The sequence below is a fragment of the Acanthochromis polyacanthus genome, unplaced genomic scaffold (genome assembly GCF_021347895.1).
Source record: "Acanthochromis polyacanthus isolate Apoly-LR-REF ecotype Palm Island unplaced genomic scaffold, KAUST_Apoly_ChrSc contig10, whole genome shotgun sequence".
Classification (NCBI taxonomy): domain Eukaryota; kingdom Metazoa; phylum Chordata; class Actinopteri; family Pomacentridae; genus Acanthochromis; species Acanthochromis polyacanthus.
In genome coordinates, this window is record NW_026131296.1 from 1 (window position 1) to 15,682 (window position 15,682).

Genomic DNA, 15,682 nt, shown 5'->3' on the forward strand with positions numbered 1-15,682 from the left:
ATGAACTGGCCCTTCTTTCTCCTACAGCTCTCTCCAAATCCTTCAGAGAAGCTGAAGTCCTGTCTGTCTTCCACTAGTCTCAAAATTAAAATGTCACATCATTTTGGTTCTAACATGTAAAAATACCAAATAAAAGTAATAATGTCATTATTTACCAATAATCAAATTTGCCTTCATCACAAAAATACATCATCCAGGCGGTACTGGTGTGAAGCAATCCAGCACCGCCGAGAAAGGCGTGAAGTGAGCAAGCGCTCGTATTTAGGGGAGCCTGTGCATACTTCACATTACGGTAATATGGAACTGCGGGAAATCTGCCAGTTTCCACAGACTCATTCCACCTCACTCTTGAAGTAGACCAGTCCAGGAAGACCCCCACTCAATTTGGGGGCATTCTGATGTGGCATTTCAAAATAAAATGCCTTTAAAAATCTTCATATCTATAGTATATTATTGCAAAATTATGATTCATATTACAGGAAATCTGCTAGTTTCCACAGACTCATAAAAGACAAAAGATGATGTGTTACAATCTACCAGAAGGATAATGACAAAAATTGGTGTTGAACGCTCTGCTTTAATTTCATTCTCAGTTAAAATGCGTAGATAAAAACATTCCTTAAAGTTCTTTATATCACAGCATATCAATAAGAAACTCATTACAAGTTTTTCAATGATTTTGAATGTCTTTTATGAGTGTAGTTAGTATTTAGATCAGTGTATATGCTTGTATTTACCATATCGGAGGCTAGAAAATTGTATTGACGTACCTATTAAAAACCCATGGATATCTCACATAAAGGCTGCCCCTTGTGCATGTCCTATCATACAGGAATGGTTACTAGGGATATTGTCCTTAACAAAAATGCATATGAGAATTTGCCCCCCAAAGTGGTACCGATGACCCCAATTTTAGCCACTTGGCTCATGGACTAATATGCTACATGTATAACTCTACCAGCCCATCTATTCCGTATACGTTTTACATCCGGGGTTGTCAGGTGGGTTTCTTGAAGGAAAATTATCTTGGACTTAAGCTCTTTAATTCTAGTCATGAACCTGTTTTAGTTTCGTAACATTTTTTAGTCCCTAACATTCCAGCTGGTGATTTTAAAGTCATAGTTTCTTTGTGCACCTGCCTGCTCCATATTTCTTAAAGGTAACATAGACAGGATAAATAGAAAACACTGCTGTTGTGCTGAGCACACGAAACGTAAATAGAAAAGAAACAATTAAAACATACATAATAATACACATATTGAACTATAAGTTCCCCTCGCTCCCTTACTCAGTAAAACAACTGAGGGGCTTGTGCTGATCCACTCTTCTGGGGAGCAGCTAAACTATGGAAGCCTGCACCATTAAACATGTCACGTAGTAAATGCTTCACCCTATTACTTCAACTCAAAAAAAGCCAACTGTTATCCGTCGTCATAAGTACTCATTCTTACATAACCTCCTCATAGAACTACTTAACAAAGAGAGGTGGTCACATCTACAGTATTTGAAGCTGCCAAGATGTATAAAGCAGAGATGAGAGGTAGACCGAGCAACAGGTGATCACCTCTAACAAGTACTTACATATATTAACTTATCAATCAGTCTGTCAACGTCCATTACTCATCCTAAATGTAAAGGTGAACCATTCTTACCACTGCTTTAGTTAGGATCTCTATCAAGTCCTCAAGAAAAGTCCTCTGCTTCTTTAGGTGTTGAAAAGAGACGTACTGTCTCGTTGTGGAGGACCCTCATTCGGCATGGGTTGAACTGAAAACCGCGGATCATTCCTTTATCCGTGAATTTCTTCCTGACGGCGTTGAAGGCGCTGCGCTGTCTCACTGTTTCAGCTGAGAGATCCTGGGCGAAGAAAAGTTTGCTTCCTTCATGTATGATATCACGGTACCTGGTCAACTCACTCCCCGGTTAGGTTTAGGGATAGGGTATTTCAGCTTTCAGTGTAAAAGGATATCATCCATGGATTTCAGCTAGTTATAGGTAAGTAACCTAAGCATATGGGGAGTGAGTTTTCTGGGGAGTGAGTTGACCAGTATCCGATATCACGCTGCTTAGCGGAGCGGAAAACCAACTCCCGGTCTTGAAGCTGTGAGAATCGGATCAGGACCGCTCTGCCCTGGTCTGGTTTCAGCGGAGCTAGGGTGTGATGAGCTCGCTCTAGTACGAAGGATCTCCTGGTGCCCAGCTCCAGCCATTTCAGTAGCATGGATTGTATGAACTCCGTCAGCAGCTGGCCTCCATCTGCCTCCTCGCGGAGACCAAACAGTCGCAGATTCTTCCGTCGGCCGTGGTTCTCCAGGTCCTCAGCCTTGGTTTCCAGGTATGCAAGTCGCTTCATCGCGCTTCTCAGTTCCGTTGCGGTCTTTCCCAATTGTTCTTCGGTTGACCTTATCCGGTTTTCAGCCTCATCCACCCTTGTAGTGTTAGAAGCCACATTCTTTTTCACTTCTGATGTTTTGCTTTCTAAAGCTGCAACAGAGTTGGCCACCTTGTCGAGGCGGTCGTCAATAGAGCTCAGTCTGGAGGACAATCCTCCAAACTCTGAGCGGAGTAGCTTTAGCTCAGCTAGCACCGCCGCTATGTCCGCCATGTTGCTAGCAGCCTCCTCGTCTTGTTGGGCTTGTGGAGAGTTAGTTCTCTGTTTTTGCGGGCCGTTCTTGCGAGAGAAAATATCGCAGTCTTTGACTGTTGTCGTTTTGGACATGGTCCATAGAAGATTCGTATGACCAAATTAGGGTTTAAAGGAGATTCGGTGCAGGATGGTATGGAGCATTAACGCTGAGCAGCCACCTCCTTCTGCGGCTCCGTAGCGCCCCCACCAGGGCAAAAGTTTTCCACATTTACCACCATTAACAAACACATTTATGGCAGATTCGTCCAGCTTTCTATTGGAGGGTTTATAAAGATAAACGACATGACAGCACAATGTGAAGACCAAATATCTTGATCCAACTCTGGTGGCTGGGTGCAGTATAAGTCAGAACAAACCTGTTTTCTCCAGCTGTACTGATGGAAATAGCATTTCAGTACAATTGTCAAGTAAATTTGAATGTTTTAAAATATGAAAAAAATGTACAATAGAAAATGTAAGGTAGGTTTGCTTCCATCACCTGCTCTAAGGCGAATGAACTTGGCTCCATAGCGATGTTAGAAGCTGTTGGAATTGGTAATGTCACATATAAACTGAATAGAAGTAGGCATAAACAAAAAACTTCAAAGAGGAAGAAGAAAGGAATCAAATTTTGCCCTTCTATGAGAAAAAAAAATGGAGATAAGTCTTCAGGAACCATTTTAAATCAAGAAAGCTGGAGTTATTCTTTTATGTCACCTGGGGCCTATTTCACGAAGCAGGTTTAGTGAAAACTCTGAGTTTGTTAACCCTGAAATGAGGGAAACTCAGAGTTTTCCATTTCACGAAGCGAGGTAACTCTAACCAGGGAATGCGGGGTAACTCGAGCCTGTTTCACAAAGAGGGGTAACTTCAACTCTCGGTCAGTTACCGCAGTAACAGACTCTATGAGTTGAACCTGGTCGCCAGCAGGTTTATCTGAGAAAACCTCGAGTTTCTTTCCGTCTCCGCCCTCTTTCAGCCACACACTCTGTTTCATTTCCTCATTCATTCAGTCAGTAAGCGAGCGAGTTTTGGCGTAGAACAGCTTTTATTAACGATCCAGTGGATAAAGGAGCAGCATTACTGCACAGATAATTAAATATTCGTCGGTAGATTGTTATCAGACCGAGCATAAATGTTCTCGCATTTCCGGACAGTTATCGTTTCGAGCGGTACCGTTTCGTAATTGTTTTAAGTCCATAATCTACATAAACAACCTAATCCGTCCTTACATTTACATTACCAGCCACAGTCATGCTCTCACATCCAGCAGATATTGTGTGTTGCGCTGCGGTTCTTTGAAAATGGAAGTTTTTATATGATGTCAGAGATGCAGAGTAAGACAACTGTATGGAGGACAGTCAGAAAAGTGTTCCTGGCTCTGAAACCACTTTTACTCGTCATTGTGGTTTTCCTGGACACAAACCTGTCAGAGCATCAAGGAGGATCCATGGGATTGCAGGTGAATGATGTAGAGATCTGTTAAATTCATTTTAAATCATATTCTGTTAATGACATTGTGCTGCAGCCTCTGACTGGGAATAGTCATTTGAATTTCTTTTAGGATTTCCCAGTGTGATTGGCTGCATAGATGCACACACATCCCCATCACAGCTCCCTCACATCATGAACAGGAAGTCCATTCACAGCATAAATGTGCAGGTAGGCTACAGGTAGACTGACTACTGTTTCTAAATGTTAAAGACTGCATCATAGTTCAACATCTGTCATTCTCTGCACTGTCCAGATCATATGTGATGCTGCATACATCATTTCTAATGTGGAGGCCACGTGGTCTGGGTCTGTTCATGACTCCAGGATTTATGGAGAGTCTAACCTGAGCAACAGACTGCAGCGTGGTCAGCAGCATAAAGATTTTCACAATAGAATTCTCTTGTCTCCCTCCTTTAATATGCTCTGATGTATCCACTATACATTACAGGAGAGTTTGATGGCCTTCTGCTGGGTGACAGGGGTTACCATGACAACCCAGACTGATGACCTCATACCCTGACCCTGAACCAGGCCCCCAACAGAACTTCAACCGGACTCACTGCAGGACCAGAGCCCGGGTGGAGATGACCATAGGCCTGCTGAAAGCCCGTTTCCAGAGCCTACGTCTCCTCAGAGTGACCCCTGAGAGGGCCTGTGATATTACTGTGGCATGTGTTGTTCTTCATAATATTACCACTATTAGAGAGCAACACCCTGCCCTACAAACTGAAGACCCAGATGATGAGCCCATCCACCTGCAGCTATCCAGGACAGCAGAGCAGTCAGAGACACCGTATGCAATAATCACTTTAGAGTTTAAGTCTCCATCATCACCACCACAGCAAATAAAGACATGATACACATTTCATTTGCTCTTCTTTATTTCCTACAAATAAACAGATAGTTCAGTTCATGTTCCAGTAGTTAACATAATTCACCTGTGACCATCACCACCTCTAACTTGTGCTCCAGTATTTCAATTTCCAGATCTGCCCTCCTAATCTGTTTTTTGGATTTTTCTCAGCAAATGCAGTTTGTAAATCTGTTTTACTGATAACTGGGAATACATAGAGGACATTAAATTATACAGTTGCACATGAATTCCACAGAATGAAGCTCTGGTGTTTCCTGAACATCCATCTCACTGTGTCAGTCTGTGCAGTGGAAGCTGAGGAACCATCCTGCTGCTGTCCAGCCATGCTCTGTTAAAAAGGATGAGAATGTGCAACACTTCAGTGTAGGCTAAATGTCACACTCTATATTCCACCCAAAATGTGAATGAGAAGAGAACTATCAGTAACATACCTCTGTATGCCTTTCTGGATCCCCCTCTGTAAAGGCAGCAGACACAGTTTCATCCTCTTCATCCTAGATCAGTGACATGTTTCAGTACATTTAAACTACCATTTGGAGAAATCTTTGGAGTGTTGCCTACTTACAATTACAAGATGTGTGTGTGTATATATATATCTATATATATATGTGCATCCATGACCTTTTATACCACCGTTTTACAGGCATCTGCTTTCTTTCTGTTGGCTGAGCAGAAGTCTATGTTAGTTTAAATAGGCTTAATTATTTCACAGGACATGATATGGATGCAGACATTTAGGCTGTGTGTGGATAAAACAACTGCACAGTCAAACAGCCACTTAATATTTAGGCTACTTTACAATGTAAAACATGATCAACATGAAGTACCTCCATGAAATAATGCCGAGGTCTGACCTATTTGAACAGTGTTTTTATATTTCATCTTAAGCTGCTGCCCCGTCGGGATTTCACCTAAATGAAATAACTTACTCGGCTGCCATTCAGACAGTTATTCCCTGTAATATTATTACGATGACAAAGGACTCCATTTAAACTTACGCATTGATCCGGGCAGCAGTGTTCTCCACGCCGTCTCTCTCTCTTTTGCAGCTGCAGCGGTGTTGCACTTCTTTCTAAAAACGTGATCAAACTCGCCAGATGAGCGCGTTAAAAACTTCCAGTTCAAGAACGCAGCCTTGCGCTTCCCCGTTTCCATGGTGACTCGTCGAATCGGGGTTCCATTGATGCTGTCTTTTCAGACTTGCGGTGCACGCGCGTAACTCCGGGTCAAACTACTCCGAGTTGATTAACTCAACTCAAATCAGCCGTTGTGAAACCGAAAACTCAGAGTTTTCTATCTCAGAGTAGATCAACTCAGAGTTGTGGAAGAAACTCAGAGTTTGTAAAACCTGCTTCGTGAAATAGGCCCCTGGTATTGGAGATGTTTGAAGCCGTCAGGGCCGGCCCAAGCCTTCAGTGGGCCCTAAGCGAAATGTACCTTGGGGGCCCCCCACAAACGACTTCAGTGCAAATTCTGAATATATGTCAACAGTGTTTCCCCTTGGTTGAAATGGCTGTGAGGTGGTAGGTTGCGCTGGAGGCGCGAAGCAACTAGGGGGGTCCGGGGGCATGCCCCCCCGTAGAAATGTTGAAAATCAAGATGCAAAATGGGGCATTCTGGCACAATTTGGAGCACATTTTGTTGTATTTGTAGCCATTTCCAAAAACTAAATTAAATAAAATTTTCATGTTTCTTTTCTAGAAATTAGTGATAGGGAGAAAATATGACAAATATAAACCCACTTGTCCTTGCGATCAAAACATGTCAACTAGTCCAGTCTGTTATTTTCTGGTCAGATTTCCACAAGCCATTCCAAAATGCCACATCAGTTCTTTTTACAAATTTGAAAAAGATGACAAAGGACTTGAATCTGGAATCAAGTGGTGACTTTTACTTTTTTTCTAAAAACAACTCCATGTTAGGTACCAAATTCATTTTTATTTATAATAAAAAGGTTATGTCATGACCTTCATTTTACTTAAAATGTGAAAGAAAACTTCAACTCTGGGTGAACAACTGGTTTTCTGAAGGAGTTAGTTCTGTTTTCAAAACTGTTACCTTTTTGAACACAGAACTAGAATTTGAACACAAAATTTGTTTTGCCATTGAATGATGTAATTTCGGGCACTCTATAAATCATTTTATCAAAAGAAACTAGGAACTTTATATTCCGTTGAAATCATTTGTCTTGTTCGTAAGAACGGGTTTTGTCGTGCCTAAATGTTTTAACGGGAGCCATTTTTGCAGTCACTGTCAATTCGTATCGCTGGTCAAGTAGTGATGGGCAGATGAGACCTCATCGTGTGTGTCACACTTTTCCCTCATTGTATCATTCATGTATCACGCAGTGTCGGTTTGACTAATTGGTGCCTCGAGTGGATTAAGAAATGTACTGCAGCCAATGAACAATAAAGTTTGAAACAATTTGTGATGAATGAGCTTGACTGAAGGTAATGCAACTATTTTTTAAACTGTATGTCTAAAAATAAATACAAATAGACTTGAAAGTGTTTTTGTTTGATCGAGAAAGTAGGCCTACATGTGATAAATTGAATGCTATATTATCATTAAAATGTAGGCTTCAGTGCTTTGTGCCTGTTGTGACCACAGTCAATGTCAAGTGTTGTTTATAATTTTCTCAATAAACCCAGTTGTGTTACCATGCAGGAAATCATACTGGTAGTAATTTTTAAGCCCCAAAATTATAATTCATAGCATGTATTTCAGCAGTTTTTATGCTTTTACTTTACAGCAAATGCCTCTTTACTTTCACTTCACTGAATTACTTTTACATTTATTGGGGTAAATTTTGACCCAGTTTACTTTTACTCAAGTAATGTAATCAAGTTCTTTGATCATTACTGACTATGTTGATGTTGGAAGTTCATTTAGATGTTTTTTTTTTAAAGTTTCCTTTATCTTTTAACAGAAATTACCTGTAAGGTTGCTTAGCTTACTTTTTATTACAAATGATTGTAAAACAGAGTATAAAAGTACAGATTGGCATGCCAGAAAAACATATTTTCATATTTGAAAAGGCACATGACATGTTTATATGGTTTTATAACATACATAAAAAAACAAGTTCTCTAGAACACTAAAATCTTTGCTTTCTTTTGCTTTTTCTGCTCTCTTTCTCTTTTCATCTGTGTGTAATAATGAACCCGCAAATGTGAGTCGCGCTGTGTACGTTAAAGCCGTGTACAGAGAACGGAAGGATGGATATTGGTTGTTTGTTGGACAAATGTGTTTATATTTCCCGCTGTGGTAATCACATCTGAAAGTGGTTTATACCGGCGGATTCGTGAGAATTTAAGCTTTCCATCGGTGTATAATGTTTCTATCATCGAGTTGGCAGTGTTGTTCTATTTCGAAAAATGCTAATGTAAATATCAAAACGGCCCGCCCGCGGGCCGCTGAACCTTAACGGGTTTTAATTCCGGTTATGTTTAGAGTCGAGGATTTAGATCATTTTGGTTTAAGTGAAGGGATTTGTTATATATTAAAGGTTAGAAAATGTAATTGCAATTACCAAATATCCAACCGGAGGAGAAAAAGGCACCGTGGCAAACAAGACTCAGACTGAGCCCTAAACTTGATGCTCACAACATTTATCAAACAAAAAGTCATACAACCTACCTTTATCCTTGTTTTTCTTTTCCTGCTCCTCCAACCGTTTTCTCTTTCTTTTTTGTGCCCCTGAGAGGTACATTTTCTTGGACAGCAACATTTCTGTTTGCTTCTGTCCGCCATTGAGCAATGACACTGTCACTCTAACTGTCACTGAACTTGAGCAGCCGCTAAGGTATTCTGCCGCAGGAGTAACTAGGTCCACTTATTGATACCATCGAAGGTTGACATACTTGGCAGCCTAGCTGGCATTAGAAAATTATACCAAAATTATTGTTGTACAACCCGGAACAATGGTTATTCATTGTTGTGTTTTTTTTCTAAATTTTTTTACAATTACACTTGCTTTTTATTAAGGACTCTGGGGGGCCCCCTGGTGGTGGTGGGCCCTAAGCGACCGCTTAACTCGCTTATGCCTTGGGCCGGCTCTGGAAGCTGTCCAGAGATGAAGACAACAAAAGAAGTGGAAATTTTAGTTGAAATGTTCGCTGTATCAGAACTTACTCAAAAAAGCTGTATCCGTCTCTGATTCTACGCATCAGCTCTTCTTCAGAAAAATCAAAAAACACCTTGAGAATGTGTGAAAATGGCAACTTTTAAAAATGTTTTCTCAAATTTTGCTGTTTCCATTTTCTATTGTGACACTTCCAACATGAAAAAAATGCATCACAGATGTGATTAATAATTCATATTGTGTTAGAATATGTGAATAATAATGTTAGAATAACACAATATTATGTTAAAAATGTTGCATATTAGTAAAATACATGATAAAGTTTGCTAATGATAACTGCTACTTCCATGTGGGAAATGAAAGTGTTTTTCTAATTATGATTTGACAGAACATGGTCTGGTGGTAATAAACATTTTATTATTAACATGATTTTGTTTTTTATCGTAAAGCACCTTGTGATTTTGTAGCTGTGAAACGTGCTCTAGAATTAAATTTTACTTACAGCAAAAGTAATTGCAGTTAAAATGCTCACTATATCAGAACTCATTTAAAAAAGCTCTTTCCAGCTGTCATTCTGTGCAACAACGCTTTCAAAAGAGTTAAAAAAAACACACACCTCTGGCAAGTGTAAAACGGCAATTTTTAAAATGTTTTCTCAAATTTTGCTGTTGAAATATATTTGAAAAACATATTATGTTAAAATATGCTGCGTATCAGTAAAATATATGACATTTACAAAGGCTGGTACTCATCTCCTATTACTCTAAGTAAAGCTTTTGTTCATTTTAATATTACAGAATATGGTCAGGTGGTAATAAACATTTTTAAGTTAACATGCACTGTTTTTATTATATTGGATCAGTTCTCTATAGCTGATGTGCAACAAGAATATCAAGTTGAGTTAATGTGCATTTTAATTTACTTTTGCACCTAATCTTACCAATAGCAGTAATCTAGAGCCAAGATGGATCCTATTCTGTCCTGCTGAGCTTGTTGGTGGATGCAGCTGTAACGTCTGCAGCATTAGAGCTGCTGGTGCTCTGGCTGAAACTAACTTCACTGCCGTGCCGTGCACTGCCAAGGCATGCTTTGTTTTTAAAAAGTCTTCAAAATGCACACTCTTTTTAGAGCCACAAACTGTAAAAATGGAAAGAGTGGTTCAACTTTCCGACTGTTTGTAATAAATGCCATCAGTTTTGTGTGGTTACATAGAGAAAACCAGTTGAAAATAAGCTTAAAATTGTCAGATTTCATTGTAGTCACTTTCTTTAAAACGTCAAATTTAAAAATTCACCAAAAATAACGATGGAAATTGTGAAAAAAGAAACCCAAAGATTCTCTGCTCTGCACAGCAACTGAGAAGCCACGACTGACTCAGGGCAGATGTGAGCATCAACCATGTGACCAGAATCCAGACACTTTTGGGGTGAACCTTTCAGTTCATTTTCAATCAATTTTATTCACCAGTTCAAATGTGTGATCTCAAGAGACTTCACTTAGAAAAGTAAAGACAAAATTATAGAGAGAAATCCAACAAATCCAGTTTCCTTTGGATTCCCTGTCTGAGCAAGCACTTGGCGACAGTGGGGAGGTAAAACTCCCTTTTTCAGGAAGAACCCTCCGGCAGAACCAGGCTCAGACAAGGCGGCCATCTGCCTCGACCGGTTGGGGTGAGGGGAAAGGGGGATAATAGATAGAGAGAATATGATAGTAGATAGAAAACAAACTCATGAGATCAAAACACAAGAGAACAATCAACCCAGCGAAGGATACTGAGGTCATGATGATTGACAGCAAGAATGAGGCTTTTCTTGTTGTCCTGTGTGGTGAACAACACCCTGGATTCATATATGGATTTTGATATTCTTCACCACATTCCTCAGGACCTTCTCCAGTGAGTGGCGATCTTTTTCCGCCACATTTTTCTGCCACAGCTTCATGAAGTCCCTGTGGAGGGCCAGTTTCTGAAGGATGGCACGTCCATGAGGCCTGTACAGATGCATGTTTCTTATTTAACACTTTAGTGAGTAAACACAAGACTGAACAAAGAGGAGACACAAACCAGAAAGCAGCAAGTCTGACCTCAGTGAGCTACAGTGATAACTGACCTGACTTCAGCAGCAGCATCCAGAGACATCTTACTGACAGCAGTGAGGAAGCGCTGGGTGAAGCTCTGCCTTGCTGTCAGGACTTTAGTCGCTCCCAGTCTGTCAGCCAGCAGGTGGAGCAGACGAGCAGTGCTGGCTCTTACTGCAGGGCTCAGGTGGCTGACGAAGGACAAACACAACCAAATTCACTATGTGATGACGATTTGACTTCTTTTGATTGCTGGTGCTACTACACTTGTTCATAAACCATCATCCTCCACTGTGCTCTTACCTCTGCCCTGTATTCAGCAGAACAGGCAGCACTCGACCAGGGCTGCAATTCTGCACCAGAGCCTCCAAGGCCTCACTGGCCTGCTGCTGGAGAAAGGCATTTCCACACGCCTGTGAGATTTTCAGCAGCAGAGCCTGACCTGTCCAATTTGCCTCAGTGTCCATGCCCTTCTGTAGGTGGACATAAAGACAGCGGATGGTGTCCATGGCTGCACAAGCCACTGAGGGGCGTAGGTTTTTAACCTAGAGACCAAGAATGAACAGCAGTCAGTAATCATACTTGTAACACAATGGACTGATGTGCCGTGGACTCTTACAGACACATGTGGACAAAGACGAGCAGCAGGAAAAGAGACAGAGTGGAAAATGTTTTCAGTACCTCTTCTATCACAACCAGACAGACTTCATGCAGTTTCGGCATTAGTGTGTCTGGGTGGTGTTGCGCCAGAGCTGGGATGCATCGCAGCCCTTTAACCTTCGTCATCCTGTGTTGGAAAAAAAAAAAAACAGTTACTCATGTGTCCGACACTTTGAAGCTCCAGCACGTTCAGTGTCCATTACTGAGCTGTGTAAAGTAGCTGCTGGCAGTTTGTCAAGTCACTGGACCAATTAAAGAACCAAACTCAGATCAGAGCTCTTTGACAATAAACCGTTTTGTTGTAGCCGACACACCTTAACACGGTTAAAGTAAAAGTTGCTGTCACTGCAGGCAGAAATGTGTCTGCTGTCTGCAGTTAGAATCTTACCAGTCATCTGAGTTGAGCTGTTTGAAGCACAGAGACAGACTCTCTGCAGGGTTAGAGAGCGGCTGCAGATCGTCCTGATTCTGACTTTCTGCTGTCTGGAAGCTGCAGGTAACATCTGTCCTCTGGTCCCTGCTGACTGTCTTTGCAGGCCGCACAGACCTCCCATGAGTTGCTCTCTTCTTTGGTAGGGAGGGTTTTGGAGGAGGAGCTGGAGTGAGAGGTGCTACTACAGGTTTCCTTGTAGCTGGTGCTGGTGGTCGTGGCAACAGGGCAGCAGAGTTACCCTGTAGTTTCTTGACTTTTTCTGCGACCGCCTCCATATGATGTTGAGCCGTCGTCAGGAGTCTGCGTCCACCAGCTACTTCTTTATCTGTTTAAATTAAGCCAATTACGCATTTTGTTTGTTTACATGTGAGAATGGACAAAGAATAAAACGGTACAAACTAAAAGAAAAAGAAATGTATGTTTGTCACTAAGTCAACTGACATTTTAGTGACAAGCAATATGTAATCACTGGTATCAAAACTGTAAAAGTGTCTGTCTTGCACAGTGAAGGCTTTTAGTTTCTGTACTGTAAGTACATCAGTAATTGTAGTTAAAGCAAGAATTTGAAGGTATTAATCAAGGTGTAATAAGGTTTTTCAACTGGTATTTCTACTTGTCCTAAAATAATCCATCAACAATATGGACTAAAATCTGGTTAGAAAACACATTTAGGTCGTTTGAGACTCAGTTGTAGCCTTAAATGTCTTCAGCTGTGTCGTTGTGACTTTCAGTTTGTCTAATGATGAACTGACCTGGTCCCCTGAGCTTCGTCGTCATCACAGAGAGACGGTTTGCTCTTGTTTTGGGTAGAGGAGCTGATGGTGGTGGGGGAGGGGATGGGGTGTAGATGAGCGGGATGTTCTTCAGCTCACGGGGAGTGTGAGCATCCACCATGCTGAGGGAGTCCTCAGAGCTCACAGAAGCTGATGGGCTGGAGATGTGGTCTCTGCCTGGATTCAGCTGGTACCCCTCCCCGTACAGGGTGTCTGGACTCCTCTGACATCTCTTCATCTCCTCTGTGTCCTCCTTCATCAAATTAGGAAGACTGACTGATGAAGCGGGTCTCATCCTCCTTCGTTGGAGCGGTGATGCAGGCCTGCATCTGAGAGCATCTGGGGGTGGAGGTGAAGGGAGGGGGTCCTGTTGGCTGCAGAGTCCCAGCCTCCGCAGCACAGAGTTGGTTCGTGCTAACTCTGCAGCACGCAGCCTCTGTGTTTGAAGGAGGAAAGCCTCCTTCTTAGCCTCATCCAAGTCCACAATTCTGGACTGGCTATTGACTCCAGGACACGCTGTACTCTGTGATTTAAAAAAAAGATTAATTTCAAGTGTGAACTTAATTGAGGTTAAATATTATGACAGGATTTTGCTACTGGTTTGACTTGAGCTTGTTCAACAAGCTGAATTCTCAGCTTTAAGGGCAAATGTTACACTGTCACACTCGTTCCAACACAACACAGTTGAAATGCTTATCAGAGGATGTAAGAATCCCTGAATTAATTCAATATGAACTTCACATTTCTATTGCTGTTGGGTTTATTCAATGCTCATTTACTGTTTCATGCTCTCCGTCATAGTGGCGAGCTGCATGCTTTCATGGTTCAATCTATAACTATATGTTAGACGCAGAACCTGAAACAAAAACTGATAGAAAGCTATTTATTTTGCTTTGTATAAATGTAAGATGTGCCATTGTTATTCTACAGGATTTTATCTATAATGTCACATAAATTATAATACATTTCCCATTCGGCACCATTCGGGCTCCTTTGTAGCCACGTGCTCTTCAGTGTTGTTTTCAACACATTCCAGCACTGTTCCATAGCTTCCACCTACCAGTTCTTTCACCAACGTGTAGTCTGTTGGGTCTCTGAAACGCTGCCTTGTGGTACTCCCCTCGGAGGAAGATGATGTGGATGAACTTTGAATGTTCATTTTTATCTTCTCACAGAAGACTGAAGGTAAAACAGACACAAAAGAGAGCCACAATCTATGGATGTCTTGTTAAACCATTGGTCATCTACCACACTGTTGTGATCTCACTTTTCTATCATATTTGCTAAATATTGAACCAATTATCATAAAACAACAGCACTGAGTGTTACAACCTGTTCTGACTCACGGATTTCATTACAAATTGGACAGAGTTGTAGAAAAATAGACTTTAAAACTTCCTTCTGAATGTTTCCTCTGGTGTTTGCTTCATCAAGCAGAGCAGTGAAGTCACTTACCTCAAAAATGTTGGCTTCTTTGGATTTTGATGAAAGGTTGATGAGTTTTATCTCGATGTCCTGCTAATTTCAAGTAGTCCTGTTGTCCTCCTGAAATCCGTAAGACACTGTCCCCAACTGTCTGCACACTGACACTTATATGCAGCATGAATTCTAGAATGTCCCATTCTGAACTATTTTTAGGGGTGTTCATTCTGCATAGAAACCATTGCATATCTTGACAACGGTACTTCAGATCATGCTCAAACTTGGTAGGGGTATTGCAGGGGTCCTGAGGAAGTGCAGTGGGGAGTTTGAATCAGATTGGATGAATGGTGGCGGATTTTCAATGCAATGAAATCAAGGTAATCACATTCTGACAGCAGTCTGAGCACTACTTCGTTTAAATGTAAACAAAGCAGCAGTTATTTTTTAAACTTTTAACTGTCATATTTACTGTAAAGAAAGCACACAGTGGATGGGTTTGGGTTCATGTCAAATGCTGAAACACTGGTGTACTCATTTTATATGAGGAATATGGCTTTCCAAAGGGAAAAAAAATGTTTTCTTGTCTCAACTTGGAGTTAGTTGAGCTTTTGCAGAAAACATGTTGGGGGTAAATTATGTTGAAGTACAATTTAAAATGTTACATCTCATATAAGGTAGTGTCTACGGATACGGGTCCGTATCCGTAGCCCATAGGCTACGGGTACGGCACTTTCCATTTGCCAGACAGATACGGACCCGTATGTGAGTCTCGCGAGTCAAGAAGCTGCTAACCACTGCAAACTGTTGAAAGGTAAGCAAAGGTTAAGGTTAGGGTTAGTGTTAGGGTCAGGTTTAGGGTTCGTACCTGTCGTACCGATGCTACGGTCCGTACAGCTAGCGTCTACCGGGAGTCATGTGACCAGATCTCGTGTATCTGATTGGGAAATGGCAAGTGCCGTATCCGTAGTCCACAGGCTACGGGTACGGGTCCGTACCTCTAGCAACAACCCTCATGTAATTTAAGATCTGTCTCCATTTGTTCATGTATGACCTGATGGGCTGAAAAGTCCTTCTGTGGATCTTCATCTGCCACCTGACGTATGAACTGGCCCTTCTTTCTCCTACAGCTCTCTCCAAATCCTTCAGAGAAGCTGAAGTCCTGTCTGTCTTCCACTAGTCTCAAAATTAAAATGTCACATCATTTTGGTTCTAACATGTAAAAATACCAAATAAAAGTAAT

The 15,682-nt window shown here is 41.4% G+C and overlaps 2 long non-coding RNA genes across 2 annotated transcripts in view; both read right to left on the bottom strand.

Moving 5' to 3' along the window:
• Window positions 1-4,822: 4,822 nt before the first annotated feature.
• Window positions 4,823-15,682, bottom strand: part of LOC127532759 (uncharacterized) — a 32,002-nt gene continuing 21,142 nt past the window's right edge. The window contains exon 3 of the long non-coding RNA XR_007940389.1: window positions 4,823-4,875. This is a non-coding gene — a long non-coding RNA (uncharacterized LOC127532759). The remainder of the gene's footprint in view (window positions 4,876-15,682) is intronic.
• LOC127532758 (uncharacterized) lies at window positions 4,984-5,492 on the bottom strand. The gene is made up of 2 exons (XR_007940388.1): window positions 5,426-5,492; window positions 4,984-5,322 (listed from the first exon to the last, which is right to left on the bottom strand). It is a non-coding gene; the product is annotated as an uncharacterized LOC127532758 (long non-coding RNA).